The sequence below is a fragment of the Magnolia sinica genome, chromosome 4 (genome assembly GCF_029962835.1).
Source record: "Magnolia sinica isolate HGM2019 chromosome 4, MsV1, whole genome shotgun sequence".
Lineage (NCBI taxonomy): Eukaryota > Viridiplantae > Streptophyta > Magnoliopsida > Magnoliales > Magnoliaceae > Magnolia > Magnolia sinica.
In genome coordinates this window covers 64862421-64882397 of record NC_080576.1, presented here as the reverse complement: position 1 = coordinate 64882397, position 19977 = coordinate 64862421, and positions in this window count along the sequence as shown.

Sequence of the window (19977 nt, the reverse complement as noted above, 5' to 3'; positions counted from 1 at the left end):
GACCCGAGTACCACCTCAGGCAGAAATCACCCAGAACCAAATCCTTTAGAAATTAAGTTAATATTAGCAAGTGCTAAACTAGAGTGATTATAAAATTAACACTAATCACTTTAAATATGATCTGTAAGATCCAAAACGTGCAGAATCATTGATACTACATTACCCTGAAATCTAGAATCCATCCTTAAACCCGGTTGCTCTCGGGAGCACACCGAAACTCTGTATCAGACCTGGACCGCATGTCGAAAGTCTGATTACCCCGAAACTATATAGTTATGACCGCATTACTGGACTTGACAACCCCCTTGGAATTCAAGTCCTAATCGTGTCTAGAAATGCACAACTTGAGCCTGGAGCAAAGTGTGTGAGAAATGTGAAATATTTAGAAATAAAATCTGAATTTAAGTAATCTGAGTCGTGTCACTTACGGGCCAAATATAAGGATTCAGACCGTTAGAATATGACCCAAATATACCCTCGTATCAAGAGAAATGTCCCACACATGTCGATGTACTTGTGGCCCTGATCGAGTGACCGTGACCATTGAACTGAAACTGGTCCGCCACGGCTGATCTATAAATCCGATCGGGACGAAAACTCAGCCTGACCTAAATCCATGGTCAGGGAGTTCAAATCCGACCGCAAGTGAAAAAGGGGCCACCAGAAGTGCTCCGTTGGACCGGAACGGCCCATATTTGGATATAACCTAAGTATACCTTGGCCTTGGGGCCATTCCCATCAAACCTGGGCCTATATATAAGGACCTTAAACACCCTCTCTCATATGTCATACGAATTTGATCAAACCCTAGGAGAAAGAGAAGAGAAAAGAGAAGGGAAAAGAGTGAAAATGAGAGTGAGAGTTGGAGATTCCTCCTGGGATTCGATCTCATCACTCCTCGACCTTAGCTACCGCATCTACATCATTAATCCGGCGTTTTCGACAACGTACTTCGGTAAGAAAACCTAACCCTAATCCATTTTAGGGTTTCTGATAGTGTAGGTTATCAAATAGCTAACCTAATTTATGCTATAGGTTGTCAATCTGCCGTAGACAAAGACTTAGCTTTAAAACTGAGTTCGTTACAAGTCTACCAGCGAAAGGTGCAGACTATAAACGTATAGGTTATGGTTTTCAAGGATTTCAATGTCGGTTAATGATTTATTATTGATGTGGGTGCAATTTCACATGCCAAATGCGATGTTTGTATCGCGTTTCTGATATAGATAAACTATATTGAGTTTAGTGTATTCCATGTATATGTAGAAAGTATCGTATACGTATGAAATTTGAACATGTGTTTGCCATGATTAATTGTCGTATGTTTATGCTAGTTATATGTGTAACAACTCCTTAGCGAAAGGATTTGCCCTAATGTGTGCTATCACCAACATACGACATGTATGTTGGAATGTGTAGTCTAAGTGTTTGTAGAAATGTCTGAATGAATAAGTGTGTAATATATTGTACTTTTTATGGGTGTTGAGAAGAGATTCTCAACTACCTTAACGATGTGTATGATTTCCTCCATGTAACTTATCTTCTTTGTCTGTTTTACTTAGACACTTCTTATGTGTGAATTCGTGTTTAAGTTGAAGTCCATCAAATGCTCACATGCTTGTATTTGGAATTGTTGATCCATTACTGTTCTGATTTGTTCGTATGAGTATCTGTTATAGTTGGATATGTTCGGGACTACGGAATAGTCAAGGCAATCGGTAACAGGTCCTGATAGGGTGGCTGAAGTTGTCTCGCCACATAGGACGTGATCAATGAATTCGAGCCGTACTTGGGATGTCGACAGTGGTTAGGCCATCGGAGTGCTTACGCACTTCATGTCAATCAGCTCAACATGTGCTCGTACTAATCGAGCTCGTCAAGTAACCCGATTGACCCGATGTATGTTCACCATGTATGGACACTACTGCTTGAATCTAAGGTACTAAACTCACTAGTGAAAACCCTTTTAAACCTTAGTACCTTGATCCGCTAAGACTCATGAGCCGGGCATGGTGGTATGGGACACCGTGGTCGAGCTGTCGGCCTACGCTGGGGTGACGAGCCTCCCCATAGTGACCAGTGAGCAACCCAGACTCGTGACCCGAATACGGTGGTATGGGACATTGTATTCGAGCTATCGGCCTACACTAATAAGGTAATGAGCCCTTTGTAGTGACCTCGAGCGTACACTAAGTCTGCGTAGAGACGACGAGCCCTTACGTAGCAACAAGAGTTCACTAGGCCTGCACTGATAAGGTGACGAGCCCTTTGCAGTGACCTAGAACCTTATCATCCTATGAGATTTACTAAGACTGACGACCCTAGGATGGATCATTGTTTGGGATTTTATATAAGAGAGGTACCTTAGCACCCAATCCTGATGTATGAAAGGGACTAATAATAACTTGGTAATCACGCTCATGTCACCGCACTGCATGTGCCCCGGGTTGAAGAGCACAAAGGGAAGAAAGCATGCCACGACCGTAAGATGGTGTCGCACGAGGGACTGTAGGCTAGGGCATGCCTCATGCTTACATTTCATCTTTGCATTAATCAGAGTGCTTAGGGATGTTTGATTGTATTGTTTTATCATTACTGCTTGACTGAATTGAGAACATGTTAACCTTTACTTTATTATTCCACTGAGTTGATCACTTACTCCCATGTTCTAGGACGGTGTTCTGAACACCCACCAGACTGTCTTAGTTGTAGATGATGATGCGACTCAGGAGGCGGAGCCTGATTATTATGATGATCAGGATGAGTTCTCATATATGTAGTTCTCCGGTGGTTTCATTTAGGCCATCCCGATCGTCGGGGCTACAAGGTTTATTTTGTAGTTGAACTATTTTGAACTATTACATGTATATGATGCCTCAGTGATGTATTCATACTCTGGAGACCGATCGTGATCTTTTTGGTTCATACACATTTATATACATTTTTCAGTCTTCCGTTTGCGTTATATGAATTGATCTGGAGTATGAATTACTGTTTTAGTATAATCCCACTCATGATTAATGCACTAACACAGACAACAGTTAATCATCATTATCTATGTTGCATAAGTGATGCGTTGGAACTCGGGAGTTGGACTTATGCTCGACCCTCGATTTTCAAGGCGTTACAAGTTGGTATCAAAGCATGATTTGAATTAAACCAGACCTGGGTTATGGTCACACGACATACGCAGACACTTTTCAACATAGTTGGGTGCGAGAGAAATCTAGAAACAAGCCTAGGATTTTTTCGATTTCGCCGATTGGCGAAAGTTACCGAAAATGATCACCGAGATCAGGTCTATACACATCCGTGATCGCTTGAGTCGACCCCGGATCATCCCTAGACCGTCAATCGATGAGTTTAGACCATGATTTACCCAATCCCAGTCTTCAACAATTGGCAAAATACGTAGTTACACTAGAAATTACATAAAATGACCCGAAACGAGTCGAAACGGAGTGAGGCCAAACGACACACTGTCAGGGGGACCCAAGGTGGGACCCACATCTTTTTGGGACCCAGGGGGCAGGAGGACCTCACCCAAAGGGTAGGCCCTCGCCAAAAACTCCAATGGCCGACGAGGACCTCGCCGCCAAACGGGCCTAGCCAGGAGGGCCGACACCGGCCGATCGGTCCTGAGTGTAGTGGGGCCCAGGCACGTGTGTGGGGTCAGTTATAACCCCTTCTATACCACCTCTCCTTCACAAACCACCACCCCAAGCTTTCCTTTCCTCCAAAAATTTTATATTTTTCACTCAAATCCCTCCTTCAAGCACTCCCTTTCTCATTTTCGTGTAACCCTTGCACCACCCCTTCAAAAACCCTCTACCACTGCTACCAACCCCTTTCCATTCTCTTATTTGAGCTCTTAAACCCTCTATTTGAGTCTCAAATTCGTGTAAGCTCACTAACCTACTTAGTTTCATCATTTTCCCTCTTTATTTTCCTTTCATTTGAGCCTACACATCCCCCTTTGTAGCTCAAGATTTCAAAACCCAACAATCCCTCTTCTAATCTTTCTTATTCCTTCAACTTTCTTCATTCCTTCTCTTTTTGGAGCACACAACTACCATTGTGTGCTTCAACACTCTTGTGAGCCTATAATTCATCTTATACCCACTTTTTCCTTCTAGTTCAATGGCTCTTTTTGAGCTTGTGGTGACTATTTTCTCTGTTTCCGCCCTTCTTTCTCTCATGGGAAAGAAAAGAGCTCCTATGGAAGAAGCTGGGCCTAGTCGCCCTACTCGTTCGAGGAAACTGAGAGGTGCCGCCGCAAGTTCGAGCGTCAATCGGGAGTTTCAGACTAAACGGGATCTTGATCCCTAAGCCCCCATTGGAAGGACTCTGTTGGCGGAGCTGTCGCATGGAGTTTATGAGGGCCGTAGAATCCTTTCTAAAGCTCATGTAGATGCAAGGCTATTTGGGAAATACCTCTTGCTCGAGTGCTTAGAAGAGGCCGGGTGGGGTCCGCTATTTGAGGGCGAGTACCGCGCCAATGTGAGCACTGTCTGAGCTTTCTATGCCCACATTCGAGAGCCTACACTGGAGCCCTTGCAGTTCAAGATCCCTTGTGGAAGAGATCGGGAAGCCACCATCGACGTTGGCTTAGTATCTCAGCTTATGAATGTGCCTCTTGGCAAGGTACATGCAACTGAGAAGAATCTGAGGAGTGTATGTGAAAGAGATCACCGCACATGAGCCCTTTATGGCCAACTGGTTCAATGGCAATCCAACAATAGCCTTCTAGCGACCCATATGTCTGGTGACTTCCGTCTGCTTCACCATATCTTTACGTTCAACGTCTACCCCAGGTGGAGCAAACGCAGCGAGTGCACGCGCCTGCTGGTATATTTTCTATATCAAGTGGGGCAGGGAGAGAAGCCGTGTGTGCCCACTTATGTTCTACGACAGATAGTTCTCACCGCACGCTCTAACAGAAGGTCGGATTCGCTCTCATTTGGCCGACTCATATGCATGATTGCACATGAGTTTGGCTACAGGCTTGGGGCGGAGAAGCCAGTGCCGATCCACTACATCAATGAAGCGAATCTTAATCAGATGGGAATTGGGCCGCCGCAACGACAAGCCCTACTTAAAGAGAGTGAGGCTGAGACAAAGAGCGAAGAGGAAGAGAGTGAGGAAGAAGAGGGAGCTGAAATAGAAGAAGAGCAGAGCGAGGAAGAAGAGGAGGCCCAGGATACGGATGAGAACTCCCCTCCTGCGGAACCGGAGCATGGCACTGTTCAAGCTCGCTTAGCTCAACTTGAAGAAGGTCAGGCTATCTTACGACAGGATATAATGGACCTTCGGGGCCTCGTGAAACACAAATTCAAGAAAGTGACTAGCACTTTGAAATCCATCCTGTGCTGCCTACAGGATACAGGTGCACCTCCTCCGTCGCCAGACTCGGATGCCTAGTCATCCAAGTCATTGCCCCATAGTTGTTTCGTTGTTGTCTTAGAATATTTGTGTTTTAATGATTAAGAACTTAGTAGCATCGCGGGTAGAAAGTGTGTTTGTGGCTGGCAGTTACTCTGCGTTAGTAGTCTTGCTTTGTAATAGCTTTCATGCATTTCCTGTCATGATTCATGTAATGCGTATTTCATGTATTGTGACAATTTTGAAAAATGAAATGCATGCGGTCTCTTTTGCTAAGAAGTTGTGTGGAATGCTTAAAGGATTGTGTATTGCTATGCTAAATCTTACGTAAGTGAACCCTTTTTTATATAGGGAATGCCACCTAAGGTTACGCGGAGCACGGCACGCATCACCTTTATTGATTCTATGGACCAGTCACCTCCCCAGGGTGAAGGTCGTACGGACCCCGGTTTGTGCCCGGTTCGTGAGACTATACCTGAGCCTTAGCCTTCTACTGGTCCTACGGTTAGGCCGCCACCTTACACACCACCGATCCGTAAGCAAAACCATGTGTCTTTTTCAACGCAGCATGAGCCTCAGTCGGCCCCACCTACTAATAGGTTGGAGCAGTTGATGACGATGATGCACCAGTAGCACCAGCAACTCTTGACCACTATTGCAAGGGCCCTAGCTTAGGGTGGAAGTGCAACTCCACCTTCACCATCTGTACGCCCTGTTGGGACTGTAGGGCCTTCTGCTCAGGATGAGGGTGTGCCTTCACCTGCACCTGCTATATACCCTACAGGGAACTTGGGTATAAGTGGCCTCCTCGAGCAATTCCAGCGCTTGCGGCCTCCTACATTTGCGGGTTCTTACAGACCTGAGGAGGCCGAATATTGGCTAGACCGCATCTCTAAGATGCTGAGGATGCTACACTGTACAGAGCCGGAGCAGGTCGAGTTGGCCACCTTTATGTTTGAAAAGGAGGCCAGCTTGTGGTGGGATAGTGTCTTGCTGACCGTTACAGTTGACTATGTATGGATGTGGGCAGCTTTCGAGTTTCGCTTCCATGAGAAGTACTATCCCCAGACATACCGGCACGAGAAGGAGAATGAATTCTTTCACCTCAGATAAGGAGGCATGTCAGTGACAGAGTATGAGCACCGGTTTACCGAGTTGGGCAGGTACGTCCCTACAGTACTTACTAACGTGCAGATGCAGATGCAGCGTTTTTCAGAGGGCCTGCGACCTGATATTCGCTCGAAGATGTGCCGTGCTAACATACCCTCCTATGCTGAGTTAGTACACATGTCTATGCAGGTGAAGCAGGATGGGGATCGACTGTCACGTTCTCGTAGACCTATGATCCCTAGGCCATGACCAGATTTACCGAGCAGACCATTCCTTGGCAAGAGATCCCGTACCGACCCCCCTCCCAGGATCGCGGCGCCACCAGTTCCGATGAGGCGACCTGGTGTGACATGTACGTACTGCGGGAGACCAGGTCATGCTGCGGAGAGCTATTTTGCACGCATGAGAGATAGTGGGTTCTCGCAGCCATAGAGAATCGACCGTCCTCGCCCTCAGGCTCTATCGGCTCCACCCCTACAGACAGCACCTACACATCCTTCTTTCAGGCCCCCTGTACCTCGATCTAAGCAGCCTCAATGGCCTATGGTACCTCAGCCCAATCATTTTCAACAGGCTCGGTTGCATTCACTTACAGCAGAGGCATCAGAGGCAGCACCTCTACCACCTATGGCTTTTGATGTTACAACACATATCCAAGGTACTCCAGTCTTTTTATTAATGGACATCGGGTCCACTGTCTCTATCATATCGTGCACAACAGTCAAGCAGCTAGGGTTGAAAACTAGTCCTATGGTTGGGGTGAAAATCCTTACTGCCACAGGGACTTTCTCGGACGCTACCAAGATCTGTAAGGGGTGTTCAATAGATGTAGGGAGCAGGACAGCGCTCCTCGACTTGATTGTCACCCCATTACATCACTATGATGTTATTCTCGGTATGGATTGGCTCACAGAGATGAAGGCAGAGATCGACTGCGATTGTAGAGTGGTGACAGTTTATGGACCAGAGGGCACGACCTTTACTTTTTCGGTGTAGGTCAGTTGGCCCTATCACATTGATTGTTATGCTTCCATGCTGGATGATGCTCATGGTCCAGCGCTTGAGGACATTCCTATGGTCTAAGAGTTCTCAGACGTGTTCAGGAAAATACCTGGACTACCCCCTTAGCGCAAAATTGATTTCACCATTGATTTAGCGCCTGGTACGACACCTGTATCTCTTCCGACCTATCGCATGGCTCCATGTGAGATGGAGGAGCTGAGGAAACAGATCGATGATCTGTTAGATGCTGGCTTTATACGACCCAGCGTGTCTCCATGGGGAGCGCCCGTATTGTTTGTAAAGAAGAAGGATGGTTCACTGCGATTGTGTATTGATTATCGCAGGTTGAACCAAGTGACGGTGAAGAATAAGTATCCTCTGTCCAGGATAGATGATTTGTTCGATCAGTTGAAGGGGGCAAGGTATTTCTTAAAGATTGACTTATAGTCGGGGTATCACCAATTGCGCGTCAGGGATGAAGACATGCAGAAGACGGCTTTCAGGACCAATTTTGGACACTATGAGTTTCTCATAATGTCGTTCAGCCTTACGAATGCACCAGCCGTGTTCATGGACTTAATGAACAGGGTATTTCGGCCATTCTTTTTCTGATTTGTCATCGTATTTATTGATGACATCCTGATATACTCCAAGAGTCGGGAAGAGCACAAGGAACACCCGCAAACAGTCTTGGATACTCTAAGGAAGAACCAGTTGTTTGCACAGTACAAGAAGTGTGACTTCTGAAAAGAAGAAGTCAAGTTTTTACGACATGTGGTGTCCAGAGAAGGGATAGCTATGGACCTTACTAAGGTAGCCACAGTTTAAGACTGGAAGCAAACCGGTTTGGTTACTGAGGTGAAGAGTTTCCTTGGTCTGGTAGGTTACTATCGCCGATTCATTCGGGATTTCTCGAAGATAACTAGACCTTTGTCTCAGTTGACACGGAAGGATTTGAAGTTCGCCTGGAATGAAAAGGCAGAAGCGGCTTTTCAGGAGCTGAAGGACAAGTTGACGTCTGCCCCTGTGCTAGTATTGCCAGAGCAAGGGGTCAAGTATACGATATACACGGACGCGTCTTGCATCGATTTGGGCGGTGTTTTGATGCAGAAGGACAGGGTTATTGCCTACCTGCCACGACAGTCGAGGAAACACGAGGAAAATTACCCTACGCATGACTTAGAATTAGCTGCCGTTATCTTTGCGTTGAAGATCTGGAGGCATTACCTCTACGGAGAGGAGTTCGAACTCTTTTGCGACCACAAGAGCCTCAGATACATATTCACTCAGTGGGACCTGAATATGAGGCAGCGGCAATAGATGGAGACCTTGAAGGACTTCAAGTTCGAGGTTTCTTACCATCCCGGTAAGGCTAACCTTGTGGCAGACGCACTGAGCCGCAAGAAGGTATTGGCATTTACGGCTCCGTTGATGGTAGCAGAGTGGGACATGGTAGAGTTCGTGCGAGACTTCGAGCAAAAACTCATGGTGGAGGAGCCGTATGAGGACATCGCACATATTCAACTAAAGCCCCTCATTGATGACAGGATTATCGCGGCTCAGGCAGACGATGAGCTGTTGGCGAAGATGAGAAGGCAGGTTAGCAGCGATGAGGACTCAAAGTGGAGCGTTGGTAAGGATGGGGGCTTATGTTATCGTGGCCGCTTATGCATCCTGAACCTCCCTGACTTGAGGAAGGAAGTTCTTGAGGCTGCTCACGATTCTAGGATGGCTATGCATCTAGGCAGTAAAAAGATGTATCGTGACATAAAGAGGTCGTACTAGTGGGACAATATGAAGACTTACATAGCAAATCTTGTATCCTGTTGTCTCACGTGTCAACAGGTCAAGGTAGAAGATGGCCGACCACCTGGTTTGCTTCAGCCCATGCCCATAGCAGAATGGAAGTGAGACTTCATCTCTATGGATTTCATTTCAGGTCTGCCGAAGACGAGGAAGGGTTATGATTCCATTTGGGTGATCATGGACCGGTTGACGAAATCAGCTCATTTCCTCCCTATCAGAGTTTCGAACTTTGCAGACGAGTTGGCCATGTTGTACATCAAAGAGATTGTACGTCTACATGGAGTTCCCTTGGAGATCGTGTCGGACTGAGACACGCGATTCACATCTATCTTCTGGACTCGTATCCAGGAAGCAATGGGTGTGAAGTTGAAGTTCAGTAATGCGTTCCACCCATAGACTGACGGGCAAATGGAATGGGTGAATCAGATTCTGGAAGATATGTTACGGGCCTGTGTGCTAGATTTCAAGGACAGTTAGGACGACTGTCTTCCCTATGTAGAGTTCGCCTATAATAATAGCTTTCAGGCGAGTATTTGCATGGCTCCTTACGAGGCACTATATGGGCGCCCGTGCAGAGTGCGGTATTGTTGGGCAGAGGTTGGCAAGAAAAGTTTGATTGACCCAGAGTTAGTTCAGGCGACCTTAGAGAAGATCGACATTATCAGGCGCTGATTGCTGACAACACAGAGCAGACAGAAGAGCTACGCCGATACGAGGCGGCGACCGTTAGAGTTCGAGGTCGAAGACCATGTGTTCCTCAGAGTTTTCCCTATGAAGGGAGTCCTTCGGTTTGGCAAGAAGGGGAAACTTATGCCTCGATTCATTGGCCCATTCCAGATACTTGATCGAGTGGGAGCAGTAGCGTACCGCCTTACTTTGCCTACACCACTTGCAGGCGTGCATAACATATTTCATGTATCTATGCTGAAGAAATACGTTCCCGATCCTTCCCACATTATCAGATAGGAGTAGGTACAGTTGAGCGAGGACACTACATATGTACTGCGACTGACGTGTATCCTAGACAGAAAGGAGTAGGTATTGCATAGTAAGGTCATTCCACTTGTGAAAGTGTTGTGGACGCATCACATGGAAGAAGAGGCTACTTGGGAGACAAAAGCTGAGGTTCGAAAGAACTACCCTCAGATTCTCGAGGAGTACGAAAAGGTACTAATTTCGAGGATGAAATTTTTCTTTAAGGGGGGTAGATTGTAATGTCTCGGAAAAATCCATACAAGGACCCGAGTACCACCTCAGGCAGAAATCACCCAGGACCAAATCCTTTAGAAATTAGGTTAATATTAGCAAGTGCTAAACTAGAGTGCTGATAAAATTAGCACTAATCACTTTAAATATGATCTGCAAGACAAAAAACATACAGAATCATTGACGTTACATTTTCCTGAAATCTAGAATCCATCCTTAAACCCGGTTACTCTCGGGTGCACACCGAAACTCTGTATCAGACCTGAACCGCACGTCGAAAGTCCGATTACCCCGAAACTATACAGTTATAACCGCATTACTAGACTTGACAACCCCCTCAAAAATCAAGTCCTAATTGTGTCTCGAAATGCACAACTTGAGCCTGGAGCAAAGTGTGTGAGAAATGTGAAAATATTTAGAAATAAAATCTGAATTTAAGTAATCTAAGTTGTGTTGCTTGCGGGCCATATATAATGATTCAGACCGCCAGAATCTGACCCAAATACACCCTCGGATCAGGAGAAATGTCCCACACATGTTGATGTACTTGTGGTCCTGATCGAGTGACCGTGACCGTTGAACTGAAACTGGTCCGCCACGGCTGATCTGTAAATCCGATCGGGACGAAAACTCAGCCTGACCTAGATCCATGGTCAGGGAGCTTAAGTTTGACCCACGTGGAAAAGGGGCCACCAAAAGTGCTCCGTTGGACCGGAACGGCCCATATTTGGATATAACCTAAGTATACCTTGGCCCTGGGGCCATTCCCATCAAACCTGGGCCTATATAAGGACCTTAAACACCCTCTCTCATATGCCATACGAATTTGATAAAACCCTAGGAGAGAGAGAAGAGAAAAGAGAAGGGAAAAGAGTGAAAGTGAGAGTGAGAGTTGGAGATTCCTCTTGGGATTCGATCACATTACTCTTCGGCCTTAGCTACCGCATCTACATTATTAATCCGGCGTTTCCGACAACGTACTTGGGTAAGAAAACCTAACCCTAATCTGTTTTAGGGTTTCTGATAGTGTAGGTTATCAAATAGCTAACCTAATTTATGTTATAGGTTACCAATCTGCCATAGACAAAGACTTATCTTTAAAACTGAGTTCGTTACAAGTCTACCGGCGAAAGGTGCGGACTATAAACGTATAGGTTATGGTTTTCAAGGATTTCAATGTCGGTTAATGATTTATTATTGATGTGGGTGTAATTTCACATACCAAATGCGATGTTTGTATCGCGTTTCTGATATAGATGAACTATATTGAGTTTAGTGTATTCCATGTATATGTAGAAAGTATCGTATACATATGAAATTTGAACATGTGTTTACCATGATTAATTGTCGTATGTTTATGCTAGTTGTATGTATAACAACTCCTTGGCGAAAGGATTTGCCCTAATGCGTGCTATCACCAACATACGTCATGTATGTTGGAATGTGTAGTCTAAGTGTTTGTGGAAATGTCTTAATGAATAAGTGTGTAATATATTGTACTTTTTATGGGCGTTGAGAAGAGATTCTCAACTACCTTAACGATGTGTATGATTTCCTCCATATAACTTATCTTCTTTGTCTGTTTTACTTAGACACTGCTTATGTGTGAATTCATGTTTAAGTTGAAGTCCATCAAATGCTCACATGCTTGTATTTGGAATTGTTGATCCATTACTGTTCTGATTTGCTCGTATGAGTATCTGTTATAGTTGGATATGTTTGGGACTATGGAATAGCCCAGGCAATCAGTAACAGGTCCTGATATGGTGGCTAAGGTTATCTCACCACATAGGACGTGATCGATGAATCCGAGCCGTACTTGAGATGTTGGCAGTGGTTAGGCCACACAGAGTGCTTACGCACTTCATGTCGATCAACTCAACGTGCGCTCGTATTAATCGAGCTCGTCGAGTAACCCGATTGACCCGATGTATGTTCACCATGTATGGACACTACTGCTTGAATCTAAGGTACTAAACTCACCAGTGAAAACCCTTTTAAACCTTGGTACCTTGATCCGCTAAGACTCATGAGCCGGGCATGGTGGTATGGGACACCGTGGTCGAGCTGTCGGCCTACGCTGGGGTGACGAGCCTCCCCGTAGTGACCAGTGAGCAACCCAGACTCGTGACCCAAATATGGTGGTATGAGACACTGTATTCGAGTTGTCGGCCCACACTGATAAAGTGATGAGCCCTTTCTAGTGATCTCGAGCGTACACTAAGTCTACGTAGAGACGACGAGCCCTTACGTAGCAACAAGAGTACACTAGGCTTGCACTGATAAGGTGACGAGCCATTTGCAGTGACCTAGAATCGTATCATCGTATGAGATTTACTAAGACTGACGACCCTAGGATGGATCATTGTCTGGAAATTTATATAAGGGAGGTAGGTACCTTAGCTTCCCAATCCTGCTGTATGAAAGGGACTAATAATAACTTGGTAATCATGCTCATGTCATCGCACTGCATGTGCCCCGGGTTGAAGAGCATAGAGGGAAGAAAGCATGTCGCGACCGTAAGATGGTGTCGTACGAGGGAGTGTAGGCGAAGGCATGCATCATGCTTACATTTCATCCTTGCATTAATCAGAGTACTTAGGGATGTTTGATTGTATTGCTTTATCATTACTGCTTGACTGAATTGAGAACATGTTAACCTTTGCTTTATTGTTCCACTGAGTTGATCACTAACTCCCACGTTTTGGGACGGTGTTCTGAACACCTACCAGACTCTGTCTTAGTTGCAGATGATGATACAACTTAGGAGGCGGAGCCTGATTATTATGATGATTAGGATGAGTTCTCATATATGCAGTTCTCCGGTGGTTTCGCTTAGGCCATCCAGATCGTCAGGCTACAGGATTTATTTTGTAGTTGAACTATTTTGAACTATTACATATATATGATGACTCGGTGATGTATTCATACTCTAGAGACCGATCGTGATCTTTTTGGTTCATACACGTTTATATACATTTTCCAATCTTCCATTTGTGTTATATGAATTGATCTGAAGTATGAATTACTGTTTTGGTATAATCCCACTCATGATTAATGCACTAACACAGACAACAGTTAATCATCATTATCTATGTTGCATAAGTGATGCGTTGGAACTCGGGAGTTGGACTTATGCTCGACCCCCGATTTTCAGGGCGTTACAGTCATCATATTCATAGACGATATTTTGATATACTAAAAGAGTCGGAAAGATCATGAAGAACACCTGCGAGTAGTCCTTGATACTCTTAGGCAGAATCAGTTATTTGCACAGTACCGAAAATGCGATTTCTGGAAGGAAGAAGTCAAGTTTTTGGGACAGGTAATTTCCAAGGAAGGAATCGCCGTGGACCTTGCCAAGGTGACCGCGGTGCAGGACTGGGAGTAGCCCTGCTCAGTTACAAAGTGAGGAGTTTTCTCGGGCTTGCCGGCTATTATCACCGATTCATTAAAGACTTCTCCAAGATAGCCCGACCATTATCCTAACTTACTCAGATCTTAAATTTGCTTGGAATGACAAAGCAGAGGCAGCCTTTCAGGAACTAAAGGACAAGCTGATGTCTGCACCTGTACTAGTGCTGCCAGACCAAGGGGTTAAATATATTATTTACACCGACGCCTCTCGAGTCGGTTTGGGTTGTGTACTTATGCAGAAGGATAGGGTGATCGCCTATGCCTCTTGACAATTGAGAAAACATGAAGAAAATTACCCCACTCACGATCTGGAGTTGGCGGCAGTCATTTTCGCACTAAAGCTTTGGAAACATTACCTCTATGGTGAGGAGTTCGAGCTCTTTTGAGACCATAAGAGTCTCAAGTACATTTTTACACAGAAGGACCTGAACATGAAGCAGCGCCGCTGGATAGAGATATTGAAGGACTTCAAGTTTGAAGTCTCCTACCATCTTAGCAAGGCCAACCTTGTGGCCGATGCGTTGAGCCACAAGTAAGTCATGGAATTTGCAGCCCCATTAATGGTAAGGGAGTGGAATATGGTGGAGTTTGTGCGAGACTTCGAACAGAGGCTAACAATGGAAGAGCCATTTGTGAGTGTTGCACACCTCCACGTACAACCACTTATCGATGATCGAATTATTAGGGATGCTATTGTTGAAGATGAGAGAGCGTGCAAGCGACAGTGAAGAATCAGAATGGAGGATTGGCTTAGATGGAGGTTTGCAGTATCATGGCCGCCTATGCATCCCAAACCTTCACAATCTGTGGAGAGAAGTTCTAAAAGCCGCTCACAGTTAAAAGTTGGCAATGCATCTGAGTAGTACGAAGATACATTAAGACGTGAAGCGTTCATACTGGTGGGACAACATGAAGGCCCAAATAGTAGATTTGTATCCCGATGCCTCATGTGTCAACAAGTCAAGGCTGAGCACCACCGACCCCCGGGTTTACTTCAGCCCATGCCCATAGCTGAGTGGAAGTGGGATTTCATATCATGGATTTCATTTCTCGGTTACTAAAGATGAGAAAGGGGCATGATTCCATTTGGGTAATTGTGGACCGGTTAACAAAGTTGGCCCATTTCTTCCCGATTCGGGTTTCTAATTCAGTGGATGACCTGGCCAAGCTGTACATTAAGGAGATAGTACGACTGCATGGAGTTCCTCTAGAGATTGTGTCGGACCGAGACACACGATTTACGTCTATGTTCTGGACTCGAATCCAAGAGGCGATGGAAGTGAAGCTGAAGTTTAGTACCGCGTTCCACCCTCAGACTAATGGGCAGACGGAGCGGGTAAATCAAATACTCGAGGACATGTTACGAGCATGTGTACTTAACTTCAAGGACAGCTGCCGAATTTACCTATAACAACAGTTTCCAAGCAAGCATTGACATGGTTTCTTATGAAGCCTTGTATGGACGCCTATGTCGGGCTCCACATTGTTAGGCGGAAGTCGGCGAGAAGAGCTTGGTTGGCCCAAATTTGGTTTGGGCGACCTTAGAAAAGATCGATATTATCAGGCGTCGACTTCTTACGGCCTAGAGTAGATAGAAGAGCTACGCTGATACGATACGGAGGCAGTTGAAATTTGAAGTTGGGGACCATGTATTCCTTAAAATTTTCCCAATGAAGGGAGTACTCCATTTTGGTAGAAAAAGAAAACTCACGCCGAGGTTTATTGGGCCTTTCCAGATTTTAGACCGAGTGGGTGTGATGGCGTACCATCTAGCCTTGCCCACACCACTCATAGGCGTGCACAACATGTTTCACGTATCAATGCTGAAGAAATACGTCCCCGACCCTACTCATATCATCAGGTGGAAGCAAATAGAATTAAAGGAAGACACTACTTATGTATTACGGCCCACACGTGTTCTAGATAGGAAGCAACAAGTGTTTTGCAACAAGGTCATCCCACTCGTGAAAGTGTTATGGACACACCACACCAAGGAGGAGGCTTCTTGGGAGACGGAAGCGAAGGTCCGTAAGAACAACTGCAAATCCTCGAAGAGTACGAAAGGTACAAATTTCGAGGATGAAATTTTCTTTAAGGGGGATAGATTGTAATGTCCCGAAAAAATCCGTGCAAAGACTCGAGTATAACCTCAGGCTGAACAACCCAAGGACCACACAGGTAGTATAATTTAGACGGGATTTACTTAAATGCTAAGCAGTTGCTGGGTTAAGCTTGGGCCACCATTTTTACAAATGGAAAGGCCTAGAATCAGGAGTGTCACTGGCTCAATGCCACCTGAAGACTTACGAAAAATCCTAAGGGCCTATCGCTCTCAGGAGTACACTGAAATTCCGTAATGGACCTAAACCGCACGTCAGGGGTCCGATGACCTTGAAAATGTAGGACAATGTCCATCCTATTGGGCTTGACAACCAACGCGAGAATCAAGCCCAAATAGTGTCCAGAAACGCCCAACTTGAGCTGTGAGTTAAGAGCGTGAGAAATGCGAATATCCTTAGAAAATGAACTAAAACTTAAGTGAATTAGGCCATCTGCTATTACGCAAAATTGAGGATTTCGGACTGTTAGTTTGTGTCCAAACTTCACACATGGAGAAAGAAAATTTCCCTGCACATATTCATATAACCGTGGCACCGATTTGACACATATGACCGTTGAACTGACACAGGCTCTCCACAATTGATCGGCTTATCTGATCGCACCGAAATCATGTCCTAACATGGATCCATTATCAGGGAGTGTACCCCACAACGTAGATGAGCAGTGGGCCTCCCCAAGGGCCCTGTTCGTCAGAAACGGCTGCCCACAGGGTATAAACGTAGTATAAGGTGGCCGTGGGGCCATTTGCACCCCATCTGGGGCTATAAATAGCTCCCAGCCCACCCTCTCTCTCCCACATACGAATTTTGCAAACCTTAGGGGGAGAGAGAAGAGAAAAGAGAGAATAGAGGAAGGAAAACTTGGAGAAATTCGCTGCAACTATAGGAGATCTTCCCTCACGCCTCCACGGGCCTAATCACCGCTGCATTTCACGACCGGGATGCTTTCGGCTACAACGTAGGGTAAGAAATACCAACAGTAATAGTGATATAGATATCCCGTATGATTTTTCTCCAACCTGGCTAACCTGGTTGATCATTTAGGTGCCCGACGTTTCGTTTTTGGAAACGTAGTCTTAGGACCGTGTCCAAATTGGCCTTATTACCGAAAGGTGCAGACTATAAACGCTTAGGTTATAGTTTATCAATGCTTTCAGTACAACTAATAATTTATGTTTGCCGCGATTACTATCGTATTGTCTTAAACACATCGATTTCTATATAAGATACACCTATGAATTATGATAAGTAAATGATGTAACCCATGTATTTGATGAAATGTCTAAATGAGAAATAGAAAATGACTAGTGCTTGCCATGATTGTTAATTTAAGATTCATCGCGCGTTGTCATATGCATATAGACTTTTCTGTGAAATGAATTGATAAAACGTATGTTGTAACTAACGTAATCTATGTATTTGATAAATTATCTAAATGAGAAATCATTGATGATTTGTACGCATTATGAGTATTAAGGTAGGATTTTTTATTATCTTATGCATACATATATTTTTCTCTATGTAACTAATTAATAAAGTGCGAGTTGTAGTTAACGTGGACTGTGTTTGATGAAATGCCCAAATGAGAAATTCACTAGGATGGCTTGTCAAATACCGATATGAATTACACGTGGGTGTTAGTAGCATGTGGATAGGAATGGGGCTACAATCATAGTCCAGGCAATCGGTGAACGCCCATGTTTGGGGTGGCCGAACTAGTCTGCCATCTCGAGTAAACTTGAAAGATCCGAGTCGCACGTCGACTGCCGACAGTGGCTTGGCCACGAGGGGCACTTATGCGCTCCATGTCGATTAGGTCGACATACGCCCGCACCAATCGAGCTTGCCTAACGAACCGGTTGACCTATTGTGTGTTCACCATGTATGGACGCGACTGTTTGAATCTAAGGTACCCCTCACCAATGTAAAGACCCATCTTTAACCATGGTACCATGATCCTTAAGACTCGTGAGCCGGGCATGGTGGTATGGGACACCATGATCTTGCTGTCGGTCTACGCTGGGGTGACGAGCCTCCCCGTAGTGACTGTGAGCACCACTTCTTGCAACTTGCCTATTGTATGTGTTTATCTAGGAGTGACGAACTTAGATGGATTTAGAACACAGGAAGAGGACCACTGCGGTTGTTCAATCCCTAATGTTCGATTTGGGGTCAATATTTAAAAAGGGAGGTACCTTAGCTTCCCAAACTTACTGAACGAGTGAGCATAATTAATCACTTGGCTAACATGACCATGCATTGCACCACATTAGTTAGAACGTAGCAAAAAGGCGTTGGAGTTAAACAATTGAGGAAGTGTTGTCATATGCGAAACAGGCGGTCAGAGTCGCGTGTTGAGGGAGTGTCGATGGGTGGGGGCATGCATCATTACTTACACTCCATTTCTACATTAAAAAGAATAGTTAGGAAGTGACTGATATGATTGTTTTATCATTATTGCTTTGATTGACTTGATAACATGTGTTACTTTTTCCTTATAGAACCATTGAGTTGATCACTCACTCCCACTCTGGGACGGTATTTTAAAACACTAACTAGACGTTGATTTAGATGCAGGTACGAATGACATCTATGCATTGGAGCAGGACTTCTTGGATTAGGAGGAGGAATTCTCCTATTTCCAACTCTCGGGCGGGCCGATGTAGGACACGTATCGTTACGTAGGGAACACTGGACATCTGGGCTTAGTTGAACACATTTACATTACCACATTTTGTACATTTTGAAATTATACATGTATATATTGAACCTGGTCATGTACTCATACTCTGGAAGAAATTTTGTGAAACATCTGCATACTTATATAGACATGTTTTAGAATTCCGTACTTGCTCAACTTCATTAAATGTGGAGTATGATATGCCGTTTAGTAAAATTTCATGCATGCTTAATCAATCAACATGGAAGAAATCAGAAAACTATCTTCCACAGGACAGAAGTGATGTTCGGAATCTCAGGAGTCGAGCCTTACTCGACCCTCAAAATTCAGGGCGTTACATACGCGCCCTTAAGAAATGATACGCTACAGGATCCAAAGATTGCGGATGATATCTCTACGATTACAATATCCGCATGATTGACTAAATCGTGCCGAGATTAACGGACACGATCCTCTCTACCCTCAGGTATAAATACGAGGGGACTCATTGCAATAGGTACACAATATCTTGCACCCTCTCTTTACATTACACGACTTGGACCCAGATTCCTTAGCTTGACTTAGGCATCGGAGGGTCCCCTGTTTAAGTCAGGGTATTCTTTGCTCACCCTTCTGTGCAGGACCAGGGTCTATACGAGGCTTGCAGCATTGAGTGGAGGGTGGTCCAGATTTTGACCTCCATGGTAGTTATTTTAACCGTTCGTAAGAAAAATATCTGAATTGATTGATTGATGATGGACATCGCCAATGGGAAATGGGAACACTGCTATTAATAAGTTCAAAGAAAGATATGCGCTATGCCTGGCATCCCATCTCCATTGTTCTTGTGGGTTGGTTCACATGATTTGTGGATCTCACCGATGGACGGAGTGGATTGTACATATTATAACCATATGGTGGGCCCCATGAGCCTGGGTGTTCTTAGGCAGCCGTGCGAAACAGGAAGTGTAGGGGATTCCGGTCCTGTGCCAGGGCCAACGTCTTTCTCATGACCGTTAAAAATCAAAGAGCTACATGATTGATTGGCAGGCACTCAGAAACCGTAGACATGGCATATATTAACTCAAATAAACAGACTAGATTGTGAATGAGCCAAGTCACTGTCCGATCCTATCCTCTGATTCGTGGCTAATTGTTTGTGGAAGCAGGACCGTTGGATGTTTTTCATTTAGAACTGTTAAATAAATGTTTACTAATCCAATAGTTAGATAATCAAATGAGCTTTGATTTCTGGTTCATAATACATCTATACTG